The sequence below is a fragment of the Pogoniulus pusillus genome, chromosome 20, assembly GCF_015220805.1.
Source record: "Pogoniulus pusillus isolate bPogPus1 chromosome 20, bPogPus1.pri, whole genome shotgun sequence".
In the NCBI taxonomy this organism is placed as follows: domain Eukaryota; kingdom Metazoa; phylum Chordata; class Aves; order Piciformes; family Lybiidae; genus Pogoniulus; species Pogoniulus pusillus.
This window is the reverse complement of record NC_087283.1, coordinates 16,630,788-16,645,905: the sequence shown is the minus strand read 5'-3', so window position 1 is coordinate 16,645,905 and position 15,118 is coordinate 16,630,788. Positions and strand designations below refer to the sequence as shown.

The window sequence follows — 15,118 nt, the reverse complement described above, 5'->3', positions numbered from 1 at the left end:
CTTTTAAAGCTAATTCTCTTTGGCTGTGAGAATGCTTCCTGGTGTTCTTTATAAAGCAGTAAAAAAATATTTTTTAAAAAAATTCCCTTTTTAGCTGCCAGGGTTGGAGTGACTTTAGTACTTGAGCCACAAATGCTGTCTTTGGCTATTTGTATTTAGAAATGTTTAAACAGAGGGATAGAATTTGGCTTCACAAAGGGGAATCAAATCAGTCAGAAATGTTACAAGTGATATGCTTGATTGGTTACAGGGAAATGTAAGTTCTTGTGCTGATTCCAGCAGAGATGTGTAGGTTTACTGAGTCACGAAGAGTCCATGCCCATTGTCTATGTAACTTGGCTGAAGAGGAGGCTATTTTCTCCCTTGAGCAGATGGATTATGTACAGAAATTAATTAAAACTGTACATAAAACTTAAGAATTAAGATGACTATGGCAAACACTTCAATGCAGTAACCACATGATAATCTTGGCAGCTGTACTTAAAGATTTCAACAGCTAGTATCTGTCCCCCCTGATGATGACAGCTAAACAGAAACTAAACAGTCCTGAAGATGAAAATGAACCTTTCTATTAAGTGTAATCCCTTACAATACTTACGATGTCTTCTTGTGGGTGTTCTTTTTCTGAAATTTAACATCAGTCCAACTGAAGAAATACAAAAACATTTTCATATTAAATATCACAAAGAACAAAGCATATTAATGCCTTTGCCACTAGGGCTGCAAACCCTAGGGCTGGAATGTGTCATGATTGTGCATATCTATGAATTTTCAAAGACGAGAGGACAGATTCTGACTTAAATGGGACTAAGTGTGTGAGGAGGGTTTATAGCTTCATTTCTTGTTGTGAGATCACAATCAGGCTCTAGTCTTTGGTATTATTTTTCACAAGGAGATAGAGCATGCAACCATAGGAACAAACTGAATCCTTTTTAAAGGTGTGTGCTGTATTAAACACTAAGTTAATATTCATTTTGCAGCTGGTTATACACAGTAACTTTTATATTCAGATCAAACAGTTATTTGAATAGAATTTATTCTGAATGGCATACAAAGATCATCTCCCTGTATACTTAGTGGAATGTCATTTTGAATTAAAATGGTTTATCTGAATAAATTTTCTCATAATTTCACCAATTATGGGCAGAAGTCTTGCATTTTCATGTAAATTTTTGACACTCTAAGCCTTCTATCTGTTTGTAGTTTTATATTTGGATAATTTAAAAAATCTTGTTATTGTGCTAAAACATACAAAAACATCTAAAACAACATTTTTCATCAACCTGAGATCATATAATTCAATTCCCTGGTGTATGTCCAGCATTTTAAACAGTAGTGGCTTGTTCACTTTAAAGTCCTTTAGTTTAATAGTGTTCAGCAAAGCTTTAATTCAGGTTCACAGAATTCCCTCCAGGTCTATTCTTTGTATCATTGTCTCCCTGGCTCTGTTTTGAACTTCACAGATTTTCTTAGGGTCCTAAAATTTTCTTTAGAGTCTGCTAATTCCTTGGCTTTTCCCTCAGTTTTCCTCTTGAGCTGAGTTTGAGTTGTTGCAAATACTTCTTGCCCACAATATTTCTGCCAGTCCAGGTTACATTTCTTGTGTTTTGTGAAATGCAGGAATTATCCAAGGACCCGCAACATTCTCCTTCGGTTTCTCATTTGTTTTCTTTTTCCATTAAAAACGCAATTTAAAACAAGCGTGTCAACTAAATAATGTTTGAGTAGTTTCTTATGCATTCTTTCTGATCAGTGTTTTGTTCTGGGTTTGGGTTTTTTTTTTTTTTTGGTTGTTTTTTAAAATTTCCTCTTCTGTGTCACTCTCCTCCCACCTGATCTCTGACACGGACCATGTGGAGTGTTGCCATCCTGCTCTTCCTATACGGCTATGCTAAAAAAGGGGTAGTAACAATTATTATTAATTTACTTGTTATTTTAGCCCATTCATTTCCTAGATTTTCTTCTGTCGTCATAGGGGTTTGGTGAAATCAGAAAGCTTTGCAATCAGTTAAGAGATCACAGGTAGAGGAACACCATTTTAGATGGGTGACTTACCAAGTGATGCATTATTCTCTATGATAGTACGGATTCCAGATTCTCTGTGGTGGAAGCTGTGACCTACTAAACACAAATGAGGTTGCTTGATGGCTACTGATTGGTTGTCAGAGTGTTTTCTTTAAGTATTCATATCCCTCATCATCTGTTTTGTAATACTAAATATCTCTTGTGTTATCCCATTTGCCTATTTATATCACAAAGTAATGTGTCACACTGTGAAATGCAAATGTGTTCATTGAGATAAGTTTGCTTTATCCTGATCTTGAGTAGTGTAGCTACATTGCGCGACATACACAGTGTCACCTAATTAGGTATTACCAGATCTTTCATGTAATTGAATTTCAGAAATCATTTCTTTTGAAGTGATTAGTCCTGTAAAGTGCTAGGCAAGAGCTACCGAAAATCAGCAATGCACAAGAAACAGAACAGATAATCTGTGGCAGTGGTTTGTATTCAGAGACACGATAAGAAGGCCAAGGCAGTGCACAAGTACCATGAGAGAGAGCTAGGATCTGGTAGCATTTTCATCACCTTCATTCCTTCTGGTTACGTGTCTCGTCCATCAAATGTAATGGCAAAAAAATTGTTTTAATAGAAAGAGAAGCTATTCCTAATGCTGTTAGATGTGAACAGAATCTGAAACTTTTGGGATTTTACCACACCAAAGCTTGTAGAAATAAGTATCCATTAATTTAATTTGCTCAGACTTATTGTTGTGTACTGCATGTTTACAACTGGAGTTGTAAACTACCTGATAGTTTCATAAATTACTTATATTTTGGCTGTGCATTATTGGAGAAAAATGGGGAAAAGAACTAAATTATGAAGCAGTTGTACTTAAAAAGCAGCAATGCAAATAATTTTAATGTGCTCTTCACTTTTTTCCAAAAAGACTCATTATTAGAATCCTAAAGGAGTGAAATTAGTACACTCAGACTGAATTTATCAGAAGCAAAATGAAAGTTTAAGACTTCTTGATAGCGTAGTGTTTGGTTGTTGTTGTTCATGATAGATGATCTGGAAATTTGAAATGGCAGTTCATTTGTGAAGTGTATCAAGCCCTGGGCTAGATTTCCAAAAGTGTGGTCTTTCAAATGAAAATTCTTTGGGTCTCTTCAGGAACCTTCTTCACTAAAATGGAAAAGTCTGGACTCATCCCTCTCACACCTCTGACTTGGACTCTCAGTCTTTGTACACCACACTTCAAAATCTGCCATCAGGATATTTCTGTTTGTTTTTATTTTCTGTAAATGTACTAATTGTCTTCCCAAACTGAAAATTTATGAATGGGAAAAAGTAATTTTCTTGTATGGACTGTGTTCCTGCATGGCCATTTGTGTATTTTCTGAATCATGCAGATGTGTTTGCTGGAGTAGAGGTGGAGACAGTAAGAGCTGTTTTACTCCTGTTACAAATACACTCTATGCCCACATAGGGTGAGCCCAACCGGTTAATCACTTCTGTCTACATTTCACTCCATGGAATGTTTGAGTTTTTAGTGTGAATTAATTCCAAAATGCATTGCACTGAAAACTTCTCTTTTTGAAAACTAGCAAATACCAATTATGAAGATATGCTTCCCCAGCTAATTAAAAAGTGCAGGTGCAGTAACTTTGCTATCCACAGCTTTGGTGTTTATCTAGAAAATTTCATATCAAGAAATGCTTTGAAACAGTGTTGGGAAATGAGCCCATTGGAAAAATGTTTTCACTATTTGATACTAAAAAGGTAACTTTTAGGACTATTGAATTCAGCTCTGACTTGCTGTCCTGACATGAATTAACTCCCACTATTTCAGTGACCAGGAAAAGTGTCACTCTGGATGAAGAGACAATAGGAGGAAAAAAAAAATCATAGGAACCTCTGTTTAATTATCTACAAGGACCCAAATTACCAAAGAGGACTCTCACACAGATAATTAGATTTATGTAGTTACTGTGTGGGGAGCAATTTTGCTTCCATAGCTTGGCTATCCTTTGCACAGGGCAATAGTTCTTTACCCTGGAGCCAGTGGGAATGCAATGAAGCCAGTGGGAATACAATGAAGCACTGTAATGACAGTGGCAATAAAGCAGACAGTTTTATTTAGAAAACAGAACATTACAAACTATGCAAAGTATTTGGAGTGAAGTATGCAGTACTTTCCAGATTCTGGTAAACTTTTTCCAGAAACACTTGGGGATTGCCTGCTTAAGACAGTAGGGCTAAAGCCAGAGTCAGGAGAGCTCCCAGTCTCTGTGTGAGCTAGGCTGACTGTTATTACTGATAACTATTTAGGGTGAGGTTTTGGTCTGCTGCAGTCACACTACGCAGCACTCAACAAGTGCTGCATGCTTTTTCCCCCTGTTTCCAGCAAGAGCTCTGAGAGCTTTGCAATTTCTTCTACTTAGCATGTTGATTACTTTTCCTTCTTTGGGTTTCAGTATGATCTTTAAATGCTCCAAAGTAAGCCAGAACCATTCTTGCACAAAGCTGTGAGATGAGATACGGTATCCTAAAAGAAGATCTTAGATTTCTCTTCAAACGATGGGAAATACAAAAGCATAAGCTCTTGAAAGTAGTTTATCTTTTCTGGGTGGGTTTCTGGGAGAATTTCTTGGGTTTTGTTTTCAAAAACCTTCATTAACAAAAAAAAAAAATCTTGAGTTGAGTGAGTGACAGGTCTAGCTAGGTCAAATTTGCTGCAAGTTATATGTGGAACAGTTTGATAGGTTAAGGAATCTGAAGGCCCTCTACTTCCTCTTGCTAAAGGTCTTGCAAATTCCAGACTCTGCTGTGGACTGGTTCAGTGTTTCTCACAGATTGTGCTTTCTCTCTTTCTGTGATCTCACTCAAAACTTTGCATGCAGATATTTTGGCTTATGCAACATCCAGCTGGAATCATGCCCTACTTTTCAACAGTGGTGTGACTATTTATTCAGATGTACTTATTTTCAACTTTCTACTGTTCTCCTAACAGTAACTTTGTAGTGAGGTGAATGGCTGGTGTTTTGCTTTTGTCACAGCAAATCTCCATTTTTTCCCAGCTACTGTCATAGACACCTTCATATTTCTAAACAAAGGCAGTTTGTGAGGATGAATATAATCCACATTCCCTCTCGCTGAAGTACTCACTTGTGCAGGTGCAGGATTTTCATGACAAAACTTTGGCCTGAATGACCTTGGAATATGTATGCCATTGTCTTAGAGGTTGTAAGTATGTATGGGTGTTTGCTAGAGACCTCAGGCGAGCCACACTGGCACCTGGCTGCATAAAGCACCTCTGAATGTGGTCACTGCATCTTAGAAATGTCTGTAAGAATCAAAACCATGTATGTGAATCAACTTTAGGAAGATTGTTGTATGGCTACTTAACCACTTAAAAAAAAAGTAGGAATTAGTTTATTTTCCTTCTTCTGGGTGGTACTTCTATTTGGTCAAGTTAGCTTTGTGTTCAGTCTATTGAAACTTTATTGTTTATCTCCTACTTGCTGGTTGCATAAGGCAGTGTGCTAGCTGCCATCAGAGGCAGCTACTCCAAGCAAAGTTGTCCAGCTTCCTTTAGTGGGGTGGAAAAGGTGCTTGATTTGCTCCAGTTAGTCTAATTTACATGTTAGTGCTTGCTTTAGATGTGCTAGGCACGCTGTTTATGCCCTGCCATTCTTTATTGTATATGGCTGTCTGTATGGACCTGAAGCATTCATTGAAAGGCACCGCTCACAAAAACTTTGCCCAAGGAACAAGTGGTGGACACTATAATAAACCCTATGCATAAATGAAAGATAAGGAGGGAAAACAAATAAACAAGCCACCTAACCCCAAAACAAGTTGTGCTTTTAGCTGATCTGACACTTTGTGAGTATTGGACTAGCTACAGCATCATGACTAATGATACAACGTGATTAATTGTGATGGTATTTGTAGTACCTCCTTCAGTCACTTCCACAGAGGTGCTATTGAAGAAATCTTTTAGTTGGCAGGAAGGTGGTTAATGGCAGACATGGAGAATAATTGACAACTCAGTCAAAACACCTGGGGATGAAATATATTTTGTCAAAGAGCTAAAACCCTTATGTTGAGAAAATGCATTTTTCCCCTCTGATCCATTCTGTCAACAAAGTATTTTTCATCAGAAACATCAAAGCTGTTTCATCTGCAAATTCCATTTTTTTGAATCCCTTAATCTATTCTGTTGACAAAAATTTCTGTCAACTGCCTCAAACCATTGTATTAACAAATTTCTTTTTGTCAGTCATGATTTATTCTTCTGGCAAATGCAATCTATAATACTATGCTTTATTCTGTGGAGAGAACACAAGCCAGTCTCAGTCTTAACTTTTTTAGGAAATGAAAGTTGGAAGCAAAAGTAGTGTCACAGCTACTGATCTACTGAATCTGTCCTCTGATAGTGATTACATTTTAATGAGATACCACACAGAAAAAGCAGTGCTGTTTAGAAAATAGTTTGTTGGTTGTTTTTTTTTTCCTGAAAAAATAATTTTAGAGCTTTCTGCAGAGGTCAAAAATATCTACTGTTTCACCTGAAGAACACAGTTATCACTCATGTTTGCTATGTCTTGATTCTCCTTTTTTGTCTTTCCATGAGTATCAAATGAGAGAGGCAAATGTAAGAGGGTGCACAATGATTTTGTTGCAGAAGGAGAAAGGCCGTACTGCAGCACATTGTATTAGTTTTCTGAGTTCCAAGCCTCTTGCTGAGGCTCTTGTTTCCTTGTCTGTGATACAAAATCCGGCATTAGTCCTCTCTTGTGTAGCACTGGAATACCCATAGCATCATCGAATAACATGTCATTGAGGAAATCACTAGTCATAAGAGTTAAATCATCATTGCTTATGTTTCTTTTCATTTTTTCCATATGTAGTTTGAACTGTGTTCTGTATTCCCAGCATAATTTCCTTTGTCCTTCTGATTTGGGTTCAGCTGCTGAAGGTTCTGCATCATTTTTTCACTTTGTTGTAAATGATAAGTTTGTTTCTGAAGCTTTCAGCTTTCTTTTTGCTGCAGCACTAACAGTAGAATGAAGGAGTGCCAGAGTGTACATTTGTAACATTTGCCATTGGTCCCCTCAATGACTCTGATTTCACTTAAGCATATAAAATCCTCTGAGAGAATAACTGTTTGCAACATTTCTCATGATTTCTTAGAATCAGCCTGCCAGATAGAAAAATACAGCCTGTAGTACCTGTGAACACGTCATTTTGTCCTTCATGATATATTAGCAGTGTCAAGTACTGATGAGATTGTAGTTGATAGTAGTTGATGACATAGGATGAATGGGTGGTGAGTTAAAGCATTTTTAAATCCATCTGTTACAGAACTCACTCAACTGGACCTGACTCCCCTCTCATCTTGTGTCAGATGACATAAAATCAGGAACATCTCTGCTGAAGGCAAGTCAGTTACGCCGTGTGGAAGAGGTGAAGGTAGGAAAAAATGATTGGTTCCTACTCTAGTCTTGTTTGATTAATGCAAGCTATGTCACTGAAGACAAGGGAGTTCTACCCATCTAAATTTTTTCAGACTGGAAGCGATTCCATATTACTATAAAATGTTGCAGGTTTTTTAATGGAGGTTATTTCACATATTTTTCTAAAAGCCCTAGTTCTCATCTTTCTTTATAATAATGCATTCTAATGTGGATAAAAGAAGGACTTCTGTTCTTGAACTCTCCTGGTATGTCAACAGTGCAGTAATATCTTGTGTTTTGGTCAGATGCACTCTAATGAACATCTCTAAAGAACCTGGATACCACTAATTAACTTATTTTTTAAAATGTTATAGCAGATACTAAACTCTGCTAATAGGTAATTGAGCTCTGAGTGCTGCCAGAGTTTCATTGCTGAATATACAATTTTCTCAGCTTTTATGCACATTTACATAGTCTGTTTTGTTCCTATGGAGCTGATTTGGAGAAGTCAGTCTATTTCCTATCATTGTGATTCTGGAATGAAGCAAAGTTGGTGGAAATGAGCTGATGCTTTGGAAGGAGCTCTAGATCTGTCCATGTTCATTTGTCTACTCTAACCCATATGGCACCTTAAATTTTGCATCATACTTTTTATTCTTTCTTTGATGTTCCTCGTCAGTAACATGTTACTTTGCAGCTTTCTGCTTATTGTGGTGGTTTTCTGTACACCCTATCTGCATGCATACTTCTCAGAAGAAGTCATTGTTCATCCTTCTCTATAGCATTGTAAGAATTCTCAGTTGTGGATGAAAACTGGTGACTGTATCATTGAAACCAATTGCTTAAGTAAGGATGACATTAGGACTTACTATCTCAAAATCTGGATATCTAACCAAACAAAGCAAGACATGTTGGTTAAAATGAGTATGAAATGTGCTGTAAACTGGTTTATTGGGTGCTCCACTAGTGAGATTACCAACCTGCTACCTGCATCCCAGGCAGTCACAGAGGATTTTTATGAAAACATGAGAATACAATTGAGAAAATGTATTGCGTAGCACAAGATTGAAATACTGTATTTTTTTGTTACTTTATTTGGATATTTATGCACCGTATAAACCTTGCTGTTCCAACATTGCTCATTCCCAGCTCAATTAAGATTGTCTTCCTAAGAATGAATGATGCTTTAGTAAGAGCTCTCCTTCATCTACAGTGGACTTCAGGGCTGAGGCAATGAACCATTCTCTTTCAAATCACAACTGCACCAGAAATTTGTTTTTCAGTGCAAGAACTATGAAAGAGATGAATTCAATTCTCTGTTGCTGATCCTGCTAAGTCGTCCCAGATAGCTCAAGATATAATGAATAAAAGACATTTGGAGGCTTATGAAGCTATATTAGTCATTGTATTGTAACCCTTTTCATTTGTGTGCAATGGAAGGCTTGGGTGCAGGTTCTTTTGATGTGTTAAATTCCTTCTACCTTTGACCTTACACACCTTTCCAATTTCATCTGCTTTGCTTATTTTCTCCCCAACTATGCTTTTTGTGCTGGCTTTGTATTGCACGTGCTTGCAGCAGATCTGAGCATTCCATTGAGGCTGATTGTTTCACTTCTTTGAACTTATTTCTATTCTATTATATTAGTATTCTGGTTTTGCTGAGCAAAGCAGCACAGCAGGTCCAGCAGCTGCCAGTGGTAGAGAACATGCCAGACCAAACCAAGAGCAGCTGTTTCTCTTTTTCTTAGGTTTGACATGGGTTCAGTGCCTTTTTTTTTTTTTTTGTCTTTCTCAATATTTTTCTTTCCTAACCAAGAAAATGTTTAAGAGATAATAAATAACTGAAATTTGAAAGCAACACTTGCCAGTGGACAATTGGGTTTTCTCTGACCTTTGAAGAGAATGAAGCCAATTATATTGAAGCAGGCCAAGTTTCCTATTGAAGTATGTCATCAAATATTTTATGCAGCTAATGTAATATGGTAACTAAAATGAACTGAGAAGGCAATCAGATTTAAACTGACCTGGCCAAAGCATTCACCTTACCTCTTCATTCTTTTTAGCTTTGGAGGTTGTGAAATCTTGTAGTTGTCACCATGCAGAAACACAAGTCTGTGACCTCTCTCTGGTTCAAGACTTTTGGATAGATATGCTCAAAGTTGAGAGGGCAGTTACCTCAGATCATTCAGGTTTTCTGACTTTCAGTATTAGGCTTTCCTTTGGCATGTTTAAACAGAAACTGGTGACCTTTCTAGTCACTGGAGTATTCTAATTGATTTAAATGAGCTCCATAATTATGTTAAGTGTCTGAGTTTACTATTCACCGTTTTAAGATGCCTGTCATAACAGCTGCTATAAAAATACATATTGACTTTCAACAAATACTGACTGTCCCATGCCAGCTCCTCAGCCATGTAAGTGTCTCCTAATTTGGGGTGAGAATATGTCTATTAGTGTGGAGGCTTAATTTGTTGATAATACAAGTTAGTGAGAATCTTTCCATTGACTTTGAGAATAACTAGTTTATAATCCCAAGAATACAGGGAAGTAACCGATACATAAAATAATAGCACAGACACACAGAGAGCATAAAGCATTGCTGGTGCCTGTGACGTGGGCCCATCTTGTGTCTTGAAACTTGAAAGTATCTTTCCAATTTTCATGACTCTGTGGACTAAGTTGGGATAGATTTCTTTCTGTTTCTCTGGAATTAGCAAGGCTTTATCTCTAGGTGGAGAAGAGGATTTTGTGCATGAGCTTTGACTTTTTCCTTGCAGCAATTCTATTTTGAATGCTATTTTAGTTACTATCTGTTTTTGGCTCATTTACTTTAAACATTTCACTTCTTTCTACTATGTTTCTTTCTGGATAACTGCTTGTATGGAGAGTTTGTGTGCTGCAGTCTCCTCTCTTCATGTCTAATACTTAATTGCCACTCATGAAACACAAAGGCTATGTGTGAGAGTGAGGAATAATACAGAAATATTATGGAGCTGCTGTTAAGTATAAATGAGTAAAGCCTTGGTGTCAAAAACTTGTTTTCAAAAGCTTATTCTGGTGTACTTTCTAAAGCTAGCCTCTACTGTCCAGTCAGGTTTATTTCTTGTGTCCACTGCTACTGCAGACTTGTTCAGTGGTTTGGTTTTTTTTCCCCATTGTACTTTTTAAAGAACATTGGCATTGCTGATTAGCTGTATTATTACAATAATAATAGTTGCTGGGACAGCCATGTGCCCTTGTGGCCAAGAAGGCCAGTGGGATTCTAGGGTGCATTAAGAGGACTGTGGCCAGCAATTAATGATCTGTCACAGTCCAGTTGTATTTCCCAAGTGACATCCATAGACCATAAACAATCCAACTAAAAATTCATATTGCTTGTAAAATATGCCTGCTCTTTTACTAAACGAAGTCCAGCATTTCATTGACATTTGTCTGTCTTTACCCTTGTTAATGTGAAGCTGATTCTGGAGCAGAAAAAAACCCAAATAAATAAAACCGAAGTAAATACGTTTCAAATTGGAATTTCAGAAATAATCTGCAACTAGTCAATGACTGCCACCACAGAACCACCACAAAAAACACCAACAACAAAAAAAGCCAAAACAAACTACAAACCACCCACAATACAAAACAAAGAAAACCCCAAAACCCCAAACCCCCATATCTATTAATTGCTGATGTGGCATAGACAGGGCAAGATGAAAAAATTCTTTAGAAGGTTGCAAAAAGTCTCATCTAAAGGTTAACTACATCTGACTGATTTCTAGGAAGTTCAATATGTGTTATTCATGCTAAGTTGTTGTTTAATATTCTAGAAAGACTTTTTTCCTGTTCTTGATCACATCATCCCCCGGGTTACCAATATTCTCTTGCACTGATATATCAAAATGTGTATACAGTATACTTTCTTAACTAGATGCCTGGTTATCTTACAGTATAATTACATGAGATACTGCTGGGAATTAATCTATTTCAGACTCTTTCATATTTTATTATTTTCTAAAAGGTGTTTTAGCTCTCAGAAGCTACCAAAAATTCTGTTTGTTTGTAGTATTATTGTTGTTTTCACAGTTCTGTGGGAGTAGGTAACAGAACTTCCTTTAAAATATATTTTAACTCTTGTGGAATATTTAGAGTATACAACATCATGAAACAGTGTGAGGGGTAAAGATGTCAAGTAACGTCCTCTAGTTTCCTTTCTATACATCAGAGAAAGTGAGACCATCTCCAAGAAACAGGGCACACTTGATTGTACCCTGTTCTGTTAAATGACATACAGATCCAGTCCTTCTCTCTGCCTATCACATTGCTTTCTTGAGACTGCAGAGCCAAGTAAAAGTACGTCCTTATTTTCACACTTCTTTAAGGAAATACTTCTAATATGACTCTGGTCACAGGAGGAGATGGAATGTCTCTAGTCCATAGATGATGGTAGCCGAACGATATGGAACAGGTACATATGCAGATTTTTCCAATCTTGCAATTTAGTTTCATATTACTTATTCTTCAATAAAATGTGGGGTTATACTTCCCACAGTGTCTAGTCCGTAGAATGATCTCAGTTTAGAAAGGCCAGGTTAAAGTTCACAAAGTAGATTTTTAAGCTGCTTCATCTTAAAATCATTTAATTGTCTATTCCAGTAAAGTACTGCATTTCCATTGAATTTGATTCATGTGATCATTTTATTTCCTGGCTGTTGCTACGACAACAAAAACAGGTTTTGGACTCCAGTACATTAAGGCTAGTACATACTGTATCTATTAGCCTTCAGAAATACTGTTAAAATATTCAATATCAAATGTATTGGATATGTTAGATTTTAAAATGACACTTGCAGTAGGAAACAATTTCATTTTCAGTGTACTTGAGGCTCTGTATGGCTCAGTATTGATTTTTTTGTTTCAGCTGTCATGTTCTGGTATTTGGCTTGGCCATTACATTGTTACTGCCTCTGGAAATCCGTTTTATTCCCCTATATGAATAGTAATGTTAAATGAAAATGACTAATAAGTAAAGAACTTTTACTATTTCGCTGACTTCAGAAATCCAAAGGATTGTGATGATTTTTTTGCTTTAGCTATTTAAACCTTTTCCAAGGTGTACTTTGAACAACACGATTCTAGTACTGCAAAAGTGGCTGCAAGGGAATCTGCAAAATGCCAAGAGCTTCCAGTGACATGCCTTCTGTGTTCAGCAGGGCTAGAGTTAATTCTCACAAGAAGCTGGGAGGGAACACGGCTAGGATATCTGACCAGAACTAGCAGGGTGAGCATTTGATGCCGTATGGAGGACCTGATGGGGAGAGGAGGGATAGTGGCTTAGAAATTGGCTGAGCATTGACTTCCCTGTGCAAAGGAATTCAGTTGTACATCACTTGCTTTTGTACATTATTTTAATAGTTTTATTATTATGTATTTTCTCTCTGTGTTGCGTTATCAAATTGTTCTTATCTCAATCTCTGGTAGCTTTGCCTCTCTCTTTTGATTCTCCTCCCCATACCACTGAATGGGAGGAGTGAGCGAGTGGTGTGGGGAGTTTGAGGTCACCTAGCATCCAGCTGAATAGGAAGCAATTACACAGAGTCTCCACTGAGAGCTTGAGCTGCTTTCAATAGAGTAAATAATTAAGAAAGCTCTTTAAAACATACTGCCAGGTTCTATACCCAGGTACTTTAAAGACTGTTTCAATTCAAGCACTGCTCATGCTAGCCTAGTAGTAATACTGTTTTTCCATGAGTATTGCATCACAACCATAATGTCATCATGGTTAACTGCTAGACTGAGTGGCAGTGGTAGTTTTATGTCCACTGATTGTATCTTCTAAGATTTAAAGGGAATTGATGGTTACATACTACAGAATATTAGTGCATTTGAAATTAAAATAACTATATACATTTTTTGGTGTTTTTTTCAGGAGGGTAAATAAACCACTTTTGCATAGTTGGGATGTAGAATCCCACCACACCACAGACAAGGTTGTTATTCTGCTTTACTGAATACAATATATGTAGATTGCTGGATCAGAAGCCAAGAAAATGTGCTTAAAACTGTAACAGAATACACTTAGCACTGAAATAAATGTGCATAACACCAAGCATCTCCTTACTGGTAACTTACTTGCTCATCATGTGGCCTTGTGAAAAATAAGTGTTCAAAAACACCATCTCCCTCTCCCAAAGTGTTCAAATATGGCACACACTTCAGCAGCAGAAGATGGCACTTAACAGGAATTATGCTACAAGGAAGTAAATTACTTTCAGCCTCTGGAGCAATCCTTGATCTCTAAGCTTAACTACTTGTTGGAAATGTCTTAGATATGTGTTGCTGACTTTTGAATGTCAAAAGAGTGAGTGACATGATATGTCTCTGGGTTTGCCTCAAGGTACCTGAGCTCCCAAACCTCTGAGTTTACCGTAGTGGTCTAAATCCATTTTTCTCGTATTATTTGACCGTAACCTATGAAGAGAGGCTTAGAGAACTGGGTTATTTTAGCCTGGAGAAAAGGAGGCCCAGGAGTGACCTCATTGCTCTCTACAGCTACCTGAAGGGAGGTTGTAGCCAGGTGGAGTTGGTCTCTTCTCTCAGGCAACCTGCAACAGAACAAGGGTACACAGTCTCAAGTTGTGCCAAGTGAGGTATAGGCTGGATGTTGGGAGGAAGTTCTTGATGGAGAGAGTGATTTGCCATTGGAATGGGCTGCCCAGGGAGGTGGTGGAGTCACTGTCTCTGGAGGTGTTTGAGAAAAGCCTGGTTGAGGCACTTAGTGCTGTGGTTTAGTTGATTGGTTAGGGCTGGGTGCTAGGTTGGACTGGATGATCTTGGAGATCTCTTCCATCCTGGCTGATTCTATGATTCTAAGCCCAACCAGCTCATAAGCCAAGAGTTTCCAGTCCCAAAGTTTTCCAGCTGAATGGCAGATCATTATTTACTCCTCTTTGGAGAGGTACAAGATTACATATGTTCAGATCTTTCATTGCAGACATTTCACATGCTTCCCACCATCAATACGTAATATAGTACACTGCTCCATGTATTCAATTAGAAGTTGTTAATATGTTTATTTTTGACTTATGTATTATTTCACAATGTCACAATATACTATTGTAGATATTAAAATGTATTTACATAATGGTTTGTGACAGTCAGTCTGTGACAGTTTCTATAAAACTATTCTTCCCACTTGTACTTTTAAAATACATAAGGACTGTGTGGGTGTCATAATCAAGTAACTATTGCTATTGAAGAGTGCCCTGGGAGGGTTTACTCTTCATAGATGATACTGGAAAAAGTTCACCTGGGGAAGCATTTGTGTTGATTTTTGGTTGGTTGGTTTGGAGTTCTCTGTTTTGTGTTCTTCTGCCTTGTTTACATAATCAGTTCAGTTGACTTTAGGTGTAGGTTGTTTGGTGAGGGATTTGTTTGGGTTTCTTGGGTGTTTGTTTATGGCAGGTTTTTGAGTGAAGTAGGTAACTGAGAAGTTTTATGGTTTGGATTTTTCTCAGTCAGGTGCTGAGAGATGCTGATTACCCTAAACTTTAACTGAATGCAATGGGAATTGTTTCAGTGCATATCAGGATCAAGCCATGAAATTATTATGCAAAACAGTTTAATTGGAAGTGTTGCCTTAGCTTCTCAAAGGAATCTAAATGCTA

The 15,118-nt window shown here is 37.4% G+C and overlaps 1 long non-coding RNA gene across 3 annotated transcripts in view; it reads left to right on the top strand.

Moving 5' to 3' along the window:
* Positions 1 to 15,118, top strand: part of LOC135184226 (uncharacterized) — a 272,033-nt gene that overhangs the window by 87,980 nt on the left and 168,935 nt on the right. For all 3 annotated transcript variants that reach the window (XR_010305923.1, XR_010305921.1, XR_010305922.1), the window contains exon 2: positions 7,375 to 7,482. This is a non-coding gene — a long non-coding RNA (uncharacterized LOC135184226). The remainder of the gene's footprint in view (positions 1 to 7,374; positions 7,483 to 15,118) is intronic.